This window comes from Hippoglossus stenolepis, chromosome 13 (genome assembly GCF_022539355.2).
Source record: "Hippoglossus stenolepis isolate QCI-W04-F060 chromosome 13, HSTE1.2, whole genome shotgun sequence".
In the NCBI taxonomy this organism is placed as follows: Eukaryota; Metazoa; Chordata; class Actinopteri; order Pleuronectiformes; family Pleuronectidae; genus Hippoglossus; species Hippoglossus stenolepis.
The window spans coordinates 4,365,008-4,380,240 of record NC_061495.1 but is presented as its reverse complement, the minus strand read 5'-3'; the positions used below and the strand labels follow the sequence as shown (position 1 = coordinate 4,380,240).

The 15,233-nt window shown below is 41.8% G+C and overlaps 1 protein-coding gene across 6 annotated transcripts in view; it reads left to right on the top strand.

Moving 5' to 3' along the window:
- The first annotated feature begins 677 nt into the window (after window positions 1-677).
- Window positions 678-15,233, top strand: part of pcbp3 (poly(rC) binding protein 3) — a 36,610-nt gene continuing 22,054 nt past the window's right edge. For 4 of the 6 annotated variants that reach the window (XM_047342729.1, XM_047342728.1, XM_047342727.1 and 1 more), the window contains exons 1-2: window positions 678-747; window positions 2,574-2,695. The gene's annotated coding sequence lies outside the window, so the exon portion shown is untranslated. Of the gene's footprint in view, window positions 748-1,883; window positions 1,968-2,573; window positions 2,696-13,457; window positions 13,556-15,233 lie in introns of those variants that run through there. The other 2 variants (XM_035175403.2, XM_035175404.2) reach the window with 2 other exon arrangements.

The following is a 15,233-nucleotide window of genomic DNA, read 5'->3' as shown; positions in this document are numbered from 1 at the left end:
CATACACGTATAACCTTATTTTATCAATATAATGCTATTAAAATTGTATGAATAATAAAATCATATAATAGTCTATTTATTTTATAGTCAGTCAACTAATCAATTTAATCTTTACAGGCTGGTAATTTGCAGTTGCACATCTAATATACGGCATTTGCAGCCCAAACTTGTCACATTACCATACATTGCTATATATATAAATATACATTACCTATTCAATATAGTGTTTTCCTAAATTAACTGTAAAGACAAAGCACGACAGCAGCAACTCACTCAGTCAGATGTGCCTCAAAGTCGAGCACCAATAGAGGGCAGCACTCCCCTTCTAAAGAAATCAGCTTTGTGTGTGTGTGTGTGTGTGTGTGTGTGTGTGTGTGTTTGTGTGTGTGTGCTCTGCAGGGAATGAATGAGCTACTGTACAAAGCTTGTGTTACAATGAATGACACCAACATTAATGAGTTCTTGTCATTCACAGGGATTCCTCACCTGCCTCCCCCCCCCCCTTTCATCCCCAGGAGTGCTGTCTGTGAAAACATCTGCACAGTGTAAGAAACATCAGCTCAACACTGATGAGTCAATTAGGTCCAATTCAAAACAACATAACAATTCACTCGCATGGGTGTTTTTAAATATCCAATCCTGCATTAAAGCAGCATTTTCCCTTTTCTCTGACAGATCCACGAAATACACGTTCCACAATTGATTTGATTTGATCCAAGTTCCCCTCTGCCGGTGAGGCGCAGCCAAGTAAGTGGTCATTTTGAATTGAATTCTTATGAACACATACAGTAAATGGTTCAGCTGCATCATGATCAGTTTGAAGTTTTCCTTTCACAAAGATACAAGTATATTCATTTAGTATACAGAGGTTAAGTAAACTTCAGCCACAGATTTCCACCAGCTAATTGTAATTTACAGTTATAGTCATGTAGAGTCATAACTAACTGTTGTGAATTATCTATCATCTTGTGCTGAATATTAATATCAGAAATGTTGGGTTCAAAATATATATTTTTCTTGCAGTAAAAGGGGAATACAAAATTATTGTTTTCAGTTTGGAAAACGTCTCTAAAATGTGCTGAATGGGTAAAGTCGAGCACATGTAACTTTAATGAACGCATTACGATCGTTTTCATGATTATTACAGTGGCAGCAGAAGTGTAGTAGTAAAGGTTCTGGCATGAAAAGCGAAAGCAGTGAATCAGCGTTATTAATCATTAATGGATTCATACATAGAGGTTTTTGCTAAGGTTCCCATCAGGATATAAAGTAGTGAAAGTCAGCACCCACATGTGTTCAGTTTAACATTCTGTGTAAACCTATATGCACTTTTCTACTTTCGTACTTTTATTCCACCTGTACTATTAAATATTCATATTTTATCTACCCCTGAATGAAGAACAATGTCAATCATGTTGCTGATATTCCTGACAGCCACTTCTCAGTTAACTTTTTGGGTTTTATAACCCGTACATTATCTTATATATGTTGAGCCTGCAACTCTTTTCAAAAAAGTTCAGATCCTTCCGACACCAAGCAGCTGGCCAACAAAATAAGAGACCAGTAAATCAAAAAAGGCACCAAGATAAACCACGACATTTATCTATGTATTGATTTATTGACAGATTTGTCAGATGAGCAGGAACACCACTATAACTCAGTGTTCATGCAGCAGTCACTGGGTTTGCTGGATGTGCAAGTAGGTCACTGGGCATCGTGAATCAGCCAGTGGACGATCAGAATATCTCTTACACAACCATCTAGGCTCCTGTGACTCAGCCTCCAAACACCAAACTGTGAAATGACGTCTTCTCACCGAAACACTGTTTGACCCCGATTTCCTGTCCTGACCCCGGGATGTGTTCAGGTGCATCGGCCGGACACCCCCCGTTCTGCTGGAAGGCTGCCCGCCACAGGTCACATGACCTGGAAGAAAAAACCTAGGAGACTTTTGGGATCCCTCTTCGGTCAGAACCACTTTCCTGTTGATGAATGATGAGTTGCTCTGTTCAGATTGAACCCTGGTGGAGGGGGTTTGCTTCAAAACATATTGATCCAGCTCAGAAACACAGTCTATACACATAACAGTCCATGTATTGATAAGTTTTGAAGAAGATTGCTGATACAAAGTAGATGACGTGAAAACTGTCCTGCAGACAAAACTAAATGTAAACATGCATTCAAACACAGTCAAATGTCAATTTTCTCTTATAAATAAATACATATATATATATCAGAAGTATTTTTAACTCAACTTTAATTCAATCATAACATATGACAACTTTGATAATATAACTGTTATTACCAAGGGAAGATGCTACATCAGTCATTTTGTTTTATATGAAATTGTTTTTTATGCATACGATTAATGATATTTAAAATTTGAGATGTTACCGTCACTTTAACTACAATATAAAAGATGTATAACACACACAGAAATGACTGTTGAATGAAAATTGGCTCCATCTAGTGGTTTGGAGGGGAACTAAAGAGCATCAAAGCTGATGGGAGTATTTCTTATTCTCTGTTTTAACTTCTCTCTTTATGTCGTCTGTTCTTTCTCTGGGCGTTAGCATGGGCCGGCTCTCTACCTGAGGGGAAGTCCAAAGGCTGATGAACTGACCTGTGTCTGTGTGAGACCACACTGCTCTGCTGCCCTTTATGCCCTGGGCACACAACATCCAGCACAGATCTGGTGAGTACCAGCGCTGATGTGATGGAAGGCTCCTCTTTACATCACAGAGGAGGCGATGCCAGCAGGCGTCCGAGCTTTGAAGCTTTCATGATGGTGAGGATGATGGTCGGTGACGGTTGTGCCGCCGGCAATGAATCTAATCATCTAATTTAGTTTGGTTGCAACACTTCCCTCTGTTTGCTTCAGTCCATCTCCGGACCTTTTGGATAAAGTAACACACCACTGTCAGTCCACCTTTCTTTTATACTTCCCTCTCTGCTGTTTGACTGTGCCGTTATTCAGCTTTAGAGCTACTCTCACAAACGATTGTTACAAATTATGGTCTAAAAGTATTCTCACAGGGCTCTCGGATGTTTACCTCCCCGACACTGAAACAACACTTTCAGAGACCTGGTGGGTGAACCCTGGGCACCACCCACTAATCATTTTTATGACTCCTATAGTTTGTATCTTCAGCTCGTTAACTTGTCAGGTCTTGACGATTTGTTGGGTCATGCTTTTTTTCTTCGTCTTTTGTTAAAGACACTGAGCATTATTAGTAGTTGTACAGAACCAACCAGGTACTAAACTGAATCCCAACAATGATTTCTGTAGTGAAATAGCTCTCCTGCTTACAGGCAACATAAACATCTCTGCGTGTGTCTAGTTAACATAACACTAACTACATATCTCTGGCATCATGCAACACTAAATGTAAATAGTCTGTTTTGTAGAGAGCGTTTCTAGTCTTGATGACCTGGCTCTGCTTCCATCTCTGTTAGTTTAGTGGTTCAGTCATTTCAAGACACGTTTCAGTCTGTTGAGTTCACATCCTTCCACACTGTTGCTCTGTGCACTGAGCGGCAGGTGCCAAAAAAAACTAGAATAGCAATAAGTAGAGACGCTCTGCCAAAGCCCGACAGTCGCAACTTAAAATTCAATCAAGCTGCACCAAACTTCACACACTCATAGATATCGGTCCCCTTAATCTGCCTTAATTAAAAAAAAAATCAAGATCCATGAATAATAGTCAGGGAAATGAATTAAAAATGTTGTAAAAACCCTTACTTTTAGATAAAGTAATAATATTTTTGGGATCTACCCAATTGTCCAGGTCCGCATCAAAGCGTAGATGTTTTTGTCTCGGCCCATGTTCCTTCAATCATGTTTGGTGGAAATCCGTGTATTAAGCTGCTTTCAGACATGTACTGGACTCTGGAGATCCTCAGCACTTTGGGGGGGCTGTATGTTTGAGCACATGTATGTTTATACAAATATCTCTGCATGAAAAAGCGGTGCCATACATGTAGAAGACGCAGGCGAAGATATCGAGAGAGTTTGCTGTGATAAAAGCAACCCCCGGTATCAATGTGCTGTAAAACAAAAAAGCACGTGATCTATGCAGCAGAGTGAATACTGTACTTTCTGCCTCTGCCTGCTTGTGTATGTGTGAAAGTCAAACTCTGGAGAAAGTCCACGTCCAAATTCTGCCGAGCTCCTCCAGAGTTCTTATCTGCAAACAGCTTTAGTTATCCCGTCATTTTTACATAATCTTGCTGACGCACAAACAAACAGACAGGGGGGAAACATCACCTGCCTGGAGGAGGTAAAAATACACTAAGTCGACTACAGGGGACTTTTTGACTGATGCATCTACTTGTCGACTTTGCACTCTCTCTATCAACAAGGGCGGAGGAGAACAACTTCCTCCGGGCAGAGTTTCCCCTTTGTCAGTGTGACAAGCTTCTGCCATGTTTGCAGTTACCAAGAAAAGGCAAAATATCACATCAATGTCAAGTTTTAATAAACACATAAACCTTAAGGGAACAAGTTACATATAATAGCTAGTCTAAGTTAATAGATAAACAGGTTTGAGCACCATTCTGTTTTTCTGCTCTTTAGGAAAATGTTCAGAAAGTATCAGGGATATCTCAGGATGAAAAGACGTAGGAGACGAGAATGTCAACTTTCGGTGATAAGGGCAGACGCCAGTGTTGATGTGCTGTAAACCAGGGACATTTTCTGAAGGCCGGATGTGAAAATGGCTGTTGTGTCATCGTTCTTGCACAGTCTTTTGCATCACTGCCACCTGGTGGATTGGAGTGGAACCACTTGCTATAGTCATCTTTTGTCCATACGTCAGCAGGAAAGTTTTAGTTGCTTGACAAAGGTTCCTGGGACTGAAAGTTCCAAGGACTTCCAGGTTAATACCACGTCATTCCCCTTCGGTCTTATCCTACTGTCCCCTACTATTTCCCCCCCACTTTCTCTACTGTCCCCCGCTGTCTTCACCATCCATATCCATTAGAGGCACGAACACACCCACAAAGCAACTTGAAAGAGATCAAAACGAAAATGTCCCAGCTGACATTGGGCTCCCACGGTCCAAAGACATGCAGGTTATGTTAATTAGAGACTCTGAATTGCCCGTAGGTGGGAATGTGAGTGTGAATGTCTACGTGTCAGTCCTTTGATGGACGGCCCGACATGTCCAGGGTGAACGCTGCCTTTCACCCAATGTCAGCTGGGATTGTCTCCACCCCCAAAGGTTAAGTGGTAAAGATAATGAAAGGATGGATGAAAACTAAACATGCATTTGTGCTACTCTTGTCTTTTTTCAATTCAAACTTTTGAAATCAAACCAGTGTTATAAATATTAACCCTGAGGCTTTGTTACTTATTTGTTGGTTGGTTTGTTTGTAAGAAACTTTTCGGCAAAAGCAACTGGACAGATTACGACAAAACTCAGCAAAGAACTCAGGGGGTAAATCCAGGAGTATGTTTTTAACCACTTTCTTGCCAGATATGGTGTTTTTTGATAGTTTCACTAACTCCCCAGGAAATATATATTTAATAGATTTAGATAAAAAAAAAGTCAGGCATGTTTACGGGAGTGGAATTTGTCGCAGCGTGATTGAATTGGAGGTGAATGTTTGGCCCTGGCGCAGGTCTGTGCTCTACTGAGTGAGATTCTGGTTTTCAGCATGCGATGGAAAAATATTATACCAATGAAACAGTGGAATGGGGAAAAGGAAAACTGGAGAAAGAACACCTGACTCCAACGTTCAGTGTGGACTGAGAGATTCTGTTAGAACAGTGTCGGACATATTTGAGCACAAGAAGGCAGAGGAGGCATTTGGAGCAGCCTTCGGGACGCGACAGCCTGTAATGACGTATTGAGCCTTGAAATGTGCACTTTCACAAAAGTCAGCCCCTGAACCGGAACACAGTTTGACCACTTTGACTCAAATGTCAAAGAACTCTGCAGGGACATGAGAGAAATCATCATCAGTATGTGGAGAGACCTCCTCAGATACATTTATAACAATGTACAGATCCGAGAGTGTCGAGTCCACGGAGCAGAAAGCGTGTTATTCCCTCGGCTCTCACTGCGCCAGACCCGCATCTGACTCATACTTCAGAATAAAAGCTGCTCTGCTGTGTTGTGTGTGTGTGTGTGTGTGTGTGTGTGTGTGTGTGTGTGTGTGTGTGTGTGTGTGTGTGTGTGTGTGTGTGTGTGTGTGTGTGTGTGTGTGTGTGTGTGTGTGTGTGTGTGTGTGTGTGTGTGTGTCTTCTCTAGTCTATTTGACTTCAGTGCATTTCCACAGAGCCTCAGTGCTCCTAGTGCTGAACTTAATAGGAAAATATAGGAAGTAATTTAGGTTATATTTAGGTTTTAGTCATTAAAAAGTTGTGCAAGAACATTATCTGCTAACACAGTGGATTCATTTGGCCTTGAGATCTCCTGTGTGTGTGTGTGTGTGTGTGTGTGTGTGTGTGTGTGTGTGTGTGTGTGTGTGTGTGTGTGTGTGTGTGTGTGTGTGTGCGTGCGTGCGCGTGTGTAGAATAACTTGTCAAAACATTAAAAGATTTAAAGGTCAATTTAAAAATAACACATTTTCCACAAATAGCTGGAGAGATCCAAAGCCTGATTAAATCACAAAATGATTTTCCATTAGAATTCATGATAAGTAACATCATGATCTCAAAAAAGCCATGATATACACAGTTCAATTAAATGTGGCTCAGGAGACAGAGAGGGTTGTCCACTAACCAGAAGGTCGGTTGTTCGATCCCCGGCTCCTCCAGTCTGGTCACAACTCTGTCTTCCAGTAGAATAATCGTTGACTGTCGTTGTTACTCATGAGCAAAGCGAAGTTCTCTGCTGTTTCCACCAACATTCAGTCCATCGGCAAAATAACAAATGGAATTTTGTGCAGCAGATATGAAATATTCTCGGCCACCAGCTAAACACAGCGGGCTACAATGTCCCGGTCAGATTACAGCGGAGCCCCGTGTGTTACGTGTTTTTCTGCATTTGGCTGATATCACCTACAGTAGCTTCAGCTCTTTTTTCAGTCCACTGTCAATGCTTCGATTTATAGAGAAAAGAAAATCCCATCATGACAGTGAGGGAGAGGGAAGGAAATAAATGTGCACAAGTCTCCTGTTGAGTTTTTCTGCATGAATATATTGGTCTGTCCATATCTGCCTGTTTGCTTCAAATCTTTTAACCGGATGCTTTGAGCATGTTTGTACGTGCCTGTGCATACATGCATGTGTGTATTGACTGTTAATACATGCAGCAAAGCTTCATAGATTGATCCTGTGGGGGAAACAGACACTGCTCTCTACTGATCCAACTGAGTGGCTTCCTTTCACAGTCTTATTGGCAAAAAAACACTGTGGCTCCACTTACCTCTGGTCCTAATATTGAGTCTGTAGCATATGGCATCCAGGCAAATTAGCTGGACACAAAAAACATCCTATATTTCACACACACATGCACAAATGCCTCAGTTAACTTGCTTCGCAAAGCACTGTGTTAAATTCTAATGGCTGAATAATAACATAAAATCATAAGTAATTGAACGCCGGAATAAAACTAGATTCATTATTCATTCGTTAATCACCGCACCATCTGGAGTGATTAGGTTAACTCCACATATTAAAGCTTTATTTACATCGATCGAAAGGCGCTCTTGAGTTTTCATGGATTCACTAACATCAGCTGATGCAGAGAGCAGCTTGTTTCTCTAATCGACCACCGAGCAGTGTAATCACCACTTATTTTATCTTTGTCTTGCTATTTGTTCCTTTAATATTCTGACACGGTTTGCTAATAAAACATCCCAGGCAGGGAGGGGGGAGGGGGGGAGGGAGGGAGCCAGACGCAGGCAGAGTCAGTGGAGATACTTCTAATGGAAGATAAACACGCTCACGGGCAGGCGGGTGGATAATCAGGCAGGAAAAGAGATTCGACACACAAACACAGGTATCAGATTCACTAGAGAGCGTAAACAGATGAACCGACAAGGAGCTGGTGACGACGGCGGGTTTAGAGAAGAGACTTATGTGATGAGGGAACTGGGATCGGGTGTGTGAGTGATACCTGTGACCAAGGACCATGGACTGTAAATAAAGATGGATGACATGACACCTCCTAAAAGGGAAGATTCATGGTGATGGCCCCCTGGTGGCTGGCTGCAGTACCGGTTATAAACCCTGCCTCCTCCAAGTGAGTGGATAAGACATGGGCCCAAACTAAAAAGTGAAATTTCATGTTACAGCTGCAGTTAATAGGCCTGAAATAGATAAGCATCAAAGCTACACCCCAAAAACACAGGAACGTGCACTGAGTGACAACTGCTAGAAGATTGTTTCAACTTAGGTTTGTGATGCTATAAAAAACTGTCTAGAACGTCGTGATACTGACACGCGATTGGTCGAGAGAGTGTATCAGTGGGACCTTGATACCGCACAGTGTTATATTTATATAATAGTAATATGACAGACAGCACCGCCACATTGAGCACACAGCCATCTCTGCTGAGACTGAAAAATAAATAAGAAGGTTTTCAATGAGTGCAGTAAAAGTTCAGAACAGTTTGTCCAACTTAAACGTGGAGGTGTGTGCTGAGTCTTACATAAAAACTAAAACCCCTCGCCCACCTTTATTCTCAGGTGGTTCCACTGGGAATATGAGCTCATTCTCAGCAATTTCACACCTCACTTTGATATCCTGCAGTTGCTGATATTATAACTTAACCGTGGTCACCAAGCAGCTCCGAGGGAACCACTGGGGAATAGATGGCGTAGACAGTGGTATAGAGGAAGACAGATCCTGTTGATGGATGGGGAGTTTGTCTTTTCCTTTAAAGACTTCTTCTACCTGATATGCACAGAACACGCACGCACGCACGCACGCACGCACGCACGCAGACAAGACGCACACACGCACACACACACACACACACAACTAAAAGCTCAAACTTCAGCTCTTTAAGTTCAGCACTCTCTAGCACACTGTCCCTTAACTAAAGCACTTGAGCTCTGTTGAAATGCACTGAAGTCTAATAATAATTGAGTTGGTCCAAATCTACTTTTGTCACCTGATCCTGGAGACTCGGCACACGACGGAAACCAAAGGTCAGTTATGTCACAAATTAGTTTTGCTTCTGCTTTGGAAAGTTGAACATTGGCATTAAACCACTGATTCACTGTTAATCAAGTGGAGAAAACTTAATACACTTCCGTGATATTTTAAAATGACGATTTAGCTTTTTTTTTATTGAAAATCTCTTCATTTTGAATATTATAGAGATTTGATTCTTTCTGCTAATGTCTCTCATCAGCAGCGTGCGTCACTTGACTCAACTATAGAAGCTGGGATGAACCAGTTCTGAGGGTGAATGGATAGAATTGCAGCTTTTCTACCCAGTTGACAGACGTGATTGCAGGTTGACAGGCGTCAGGATGCAGCCTGTGTGGGCGTCCATTGAAAAGCAAGGGATGTTTTGACTGATGTCATACACTGGTGTGTGTCGTCAGTCCACGCTGTGCAGGTTTTGTGTGTAGTTGCATCTCAGCTCAAGAATTTAACTACATCTTATGACTCATTGCTGAAGCAGCAACCTTTAGATTGGACTTTGTTACAACAACGACCCAAAGGATTCCTTCTATTCCAGCACAGACAGATAAACAATACTCAGCGTCACTTTTAAAGACTTCCCTGTTCTTCAGGCTCTGAGCTCCAGCACATTTAATTTGAAATAAAATAACGAATACTGCATTACGACAAATGTACGCACACCTGCTGCAAAGTGGAACCGAGACTTTGCCAGTTTCACACCGACACACTCGTCATCGTCCCGACCCGGCGCCCCCACATTGTTTTAAAAAAGAGTGACTCATACTTTCTCCAAGGTCCAACAGTCTCCCTGAGTTCAAACAAGCTGCAACAACTTCCACACACTCAGAAGAAGCCCTCCCTTACGTGTGACTGATTATTTTCATCAAAATCCACGAATTGTTCCCTGTCAAACAAAGGCTGTATCAACGCAATGATAAATCAAGTGAAAGAATATCCCTGATCGGTATCTGCACCTAAATGTAATGGTTTCCTTCCCGGACGTACACCACATCCATCCATCAGGTTTTTGTGGAAGTCTGTTCAGTTGTTTTTTGTGTAATCTTGCTCACTAACAAACAAACTGACAGGGGTGAAAGCGTATCCTCCTTGGCAGAGGAAATAAAACAATCCCATAGAGCACCCATGGGTGTAGGTCTTAGAATGAGTTGTTTTTGGGGGCATTGTTATTGCTATCTAAACAAAAGGGTCTGAAGTCAGTGATGCAGTATTACGCTGTAACTCTTAAGTGCACATTAACCACCTTCACAAACTCCATAAGACGTGTGGTTGACCAGGTCATCTATCTTTTCTAAATATCCTGTACACATTTTCCTTTTTTATTTAGAAAAGCACCTTGGAACTCCCCCTCTGATCCACGTCTGAGCTCTTCTGTGCATGAAGTCATTATACAAGATTCATTGAGCAAAAAAAAGTGAGCCCTTACTTAATATCACTTGCAGTTTGAGCACTTTGTGTTAAAAGGTCCACATCTCACACACAGTTCTTTCAAAGGTTATGCTAAGTTATTCAAATAAATCTGAGACACGGCAAAGTATCATCGATTGCAGCATTTCAATTTGAATGTGTGGAAGCTGCTTCTTTTGTTCTGACAAATTATATTTTCAAGCTCGACTGACAAAAATAGTGCAGCTGTCACTCTGAGCAGAATAAATGTTGCCGATTTGTCCGCGAGCTGTTTCTTTATCGTCGCTTGTTTGTTTCCGCCCCTTTTCTGTCTTAAACTGTGACTGTCAGAGCTCAGCTAACACACAGAGAGACACTGAATGAATGTTTCCACACAACATCCAACAATAGCTGATGACAGTTCAAGTACAGGCTGCTGCTCACAGGCTTCAGTCAGATAAAGAGCTGTGGACTACAACACAGTGTCTGTCTGTCTCTCTGTCTGCCTGTCTGCCTGTCTGCCTGTCCGCCTGTCCGCCTGTCTGCCTGTCCGCCTGGCCGCCTGTCTGCCCGTCCGCCTGTCTGTCTGTGGAACGCATATCTGGCGAACCGTTCACTTCACTTTTCTCCACTCACAGTTTTGCAGCTACATGACACATCCATGTTTGACTCACTGATACTTAATAGTTTTCAATAGAAAGGATTACGCAATAACTACACAATCACTGCAATTAAAACCTGGCAGTGGGTATGTACTTAATATTTAAAAATGAATTATTTAAATACAAAGTGTTTTCTCATGCGCTGCCAGGAAAGGCAGCATCCAGACAAGGCTACACCTTTTTTTTTTCTACTTCCTCCTTTCATGTGAAGCATCAGAGACCAGCGGGGAGGACAAACACGATTTGGCACGACTCTGGGGTTTGAAGTGAAAAATATATCTACCTGATACCAGGAGCCGCCAGGACAACTTCAAATGCTGTCATTTACTTTACTATTTAAATACCCTTATCAGCAAAAGCAGCATTTTTTTGTGTATTATTAGAAAGGAAAAAACATGACGGCAGCAACTACAGAAAGAAAACACTAATACATTTCCCCTGCAAATACACCACCACACATTTCCTTGTAGTTGCTGTCATTAGAGTTTACTCAGGTGAAATGAGTTAATACTGAAAACAGCTACAGAATGAGATGTTGCGAATCAGCATTATACCTTCAATATCCACATGTAGACATAACGATGATGGTGATGTGAATATTATATCTATGTTTAAGACCAGTGGTTGTGAAAATTGATGGTTATCCTGCCGTGTGGTCCAATAAACTAGTTAATGAATCAGTCAATAGGGAAAGGTTGTGATTATCAATTCAATATATTTGAAAGGCACACGGCCGGCATTGAGAAACGTGCCTTTAAATGTGCAGTTACCACTTTTCCACCAAGGCAGGTCCATAGTAGTGTGTGTGTGTGTGTGTGTGTGTGTGTGTGTGTGAGAGTGTGTGTCTTATGTCAGCGGTTGTGAGAGAGAGAGAGGAAGAGAGTGAACAGAGTCAGGAGGGGCTCAATAAAAGAGTGAATGCTACGATGAACAGATTTTACTCATTTAAGACAAGTATGGATCATTATGTGTTTATAAGTTTTGATGATCTGTGGTTTTCCATCCACCTAAAGGTTTGACTTGATTTGTATTGAGCCCTTTCTCTACTCACCATATTTGTAAAGACATTTTTTTTTCTCCATTCTAACATTATCATTACCTGAAGCTGCTGACGTGTATCTTCTGTTTTTATTGAATTGCGTTGCCGTCACATGACTAAGGGAATTCTAAGCATTTGAAGAAGTGTTTATAATGAAGTGCTTATTGAATGGAAATCCATTATACTGAACCAAAGTTTAGTTACTATGGAGACCACGCAACTATAAAGCTATTAAGACTTTGCTTCAGTCTTGCAGGTGATATATGATGCATTTTAATCAAATTTAATTAATGGCAATTAAAGGAAAAAAACGTGTATATTAATTAATAAACAATGCAAGATCAATACTTCATTGGAGACACACACACACACACACACACACACACACACACACACACACACACACACACACACAGCGTCTTCATTAAAATGGTCATATCTTTGACTTACAGACATTGGCAGCAGCATGCGCTATCAGACCTGATCACGAATTAACAAAACAAACATAAAAGCAGCAGGACTAAGATAAGTTTGCAGGTGTCGTTATTGACCTGGAAAAGTAATTGCAAATGTGTTATCGTCCAATCAAAAATAATCCCACCCGCAGAACGTCTGGGACAGAGAAATGGAATCGTTCAATTTCGGAGTTGATTAGCCCTCAATCTGTCCGCTCGTCGAAACACAGTGGTGTGATAATCCCAGCTGTGTGGCCATTTGTATGTAGCAGGAAATAAAATAGAGGGGGCAGCATGATTTTACTGTACTGAACTCCACAGTGAGGCAAAGGTCTGTGGGATGATGTTGTCAGGTTTGTGAGGAATGAAGCCCAAGGCAGGGAATCGGTGGAATGGGTGAAGGGAAACTTTAAGGTCAATGATGATGTTTATTCATTATGTCAATGTTGCAATACGCAAAACCAGCGGGCGGTAGAGAACCTGATTCTAGCAGCAAGCAGACATTAGCATCAAGCTAGCATGTTCGATTGCTTTGCCGACTTGTCACTCAAGGCACCCATTTCATTTGTTTGCCATCTCTAACACCCCCTTGGACCCTGAGGGGCACCCTAATCTGGGGCACCCATCACGTCTTCTGCCCGTGTGGATCAGAACTCTTTCCCATTCGGCGGTCGAAGCCCGATGAAGCTCCAGCATTCGTTCGAACTCGGAAGTATTTTTCCGGTTGCACGACCAAATGTTGACGTCACAAACTGTGATGCGACGCCCGTGTGACTCCCGTGTCTTGGCCAATGGCGTGCCAGCTTTGCATCTTGTCTTAGCGACAGGGGATGTAATACTTTGATTCCATTTTGCCAACCTTTTGTCAACAGCTGAAAGGGGGCGGTCAACTGTTTGGAACCGTGAAAGGTAAAAACTGTGTAAATAATTACAGATGGGGCAGAAAATGTGTTTAAAATTGTGTGGTCAGAGGTTTATGATTGTCAGTCAACGGTAAACGTAGAAATATCTTTTTGCAGGGCCTGTCTGCTCGTCAATGATTTATGTGTGCATGTAGGGTGACATCATTAGGGGGAAAAAAGTTATCAGAGCAGACAACAAGTTTCACGGTGAATCTTCGTGATTTAGATGAGAAGTTAAAGTCATGTCATGTTTCTTATAGAACTATGGATTCATGATTAGTAACAGAAATCAGAGGCTTTGTTGTTGCGCTGTTGTCCATCTGTGTCTTGATTGTACATTATCTCGGCTGTTTTGCTGCCATTACATCCTTGAGTTTTCAAGTGTTGGGGTGTGTGCATGCGAATCTGAAGCTTTTCTATTTATACGATAACAGAGAAAACCCCTTCACCCGTACGCTTTGTCTCAATCATGATCTAACGAGTTGGAAGGATGGATGGTTAGTTCACCATTAAGCATTATGATTAAGGACGGCATGTAGGAAAATGAGCGTCGTCTTTTCAACGAGTCAGACTGAAGACAAAGGGGAACTGTCAGCTGGCATGACTTATTAGCGCTCGCACACACGAGCAAATATATTATTTTAGCTCTCTAAGCTAATGCTAGTTGGCAGAGGAACAATGCAAAGGGGTCGTCAGCTTGGGATTCAACCAGGCCGACTGATCGGAGATGACATGTCTGCAGCTCGCTTCAGGGGCGGGTCTGGCAGGGCGGCGGTGGCTGCTCGCAGGCAGAGCTGCAGTTAACAAAGAAGCCCTCTGCGTGTTTATCTATGGATATATTCACCCTTCCCTCTGTCTACAACAACCCATTTCCACCAAATGAATGTTATCAGCTGGGAGACCATTTTGAAACGCTGGAAAATGTTGACAGCGCTAATAGGCCACGCCGGCTTGGAGGTGACGATTAACCCAAACAGAGGGATGACTCCTTGTTCATGGTTATTATCTCAAAGATGTTCTCGGCAAAGTAAATTCACTTAATTGGTCCTTGGTGCTATATTTAGAAACACAGCATCCAATTAGGTGCTCGCTAAAATTGTCTGTGTCACTTATCATCTGCGGAAATAAAAAAAAAGGCTTCAGGAGATAAGGTTCTCAGAGGATTGTGTGATTTGAGACAACATCCAAGAAGAGGCACTTTGCTCTGAGTGCATAGAAAGTCTTTCTCACGAGTAGAGGTATCAGTTTGTTTCAGGATAAAATGGAGGCCGTCGTCTACATTCAAACTGAATTCCAATACAGACTGATGTGTGCACAGACATGAGAGCAGACATATTCACAGCAAACAATATAGATATACAGATATAGATATATATACATATATACGTACAGTGGAGGTGAATATCCTGTTTGTTCTTGAATCAGTTATTTTTTATAAACTGTGAATAATTTATTCACTTATGTCTATATGACAGACATGGCGTCATCACTAAGACAACATTCAATTTACTTCTTGGAATTGTTCCGATTACTGTGGAACATCCAGTTAGCTGTATGCTGCTGCTGCTGCTGCACCTTCATGTCGAAGGATAATTGCATCCCTAAAGCACTGGTTGTCCTTGGAAACACCATGAATGGATACTGGGAGTGATGAATTAGACATTCAGTAGTGCCTCTTAACATTA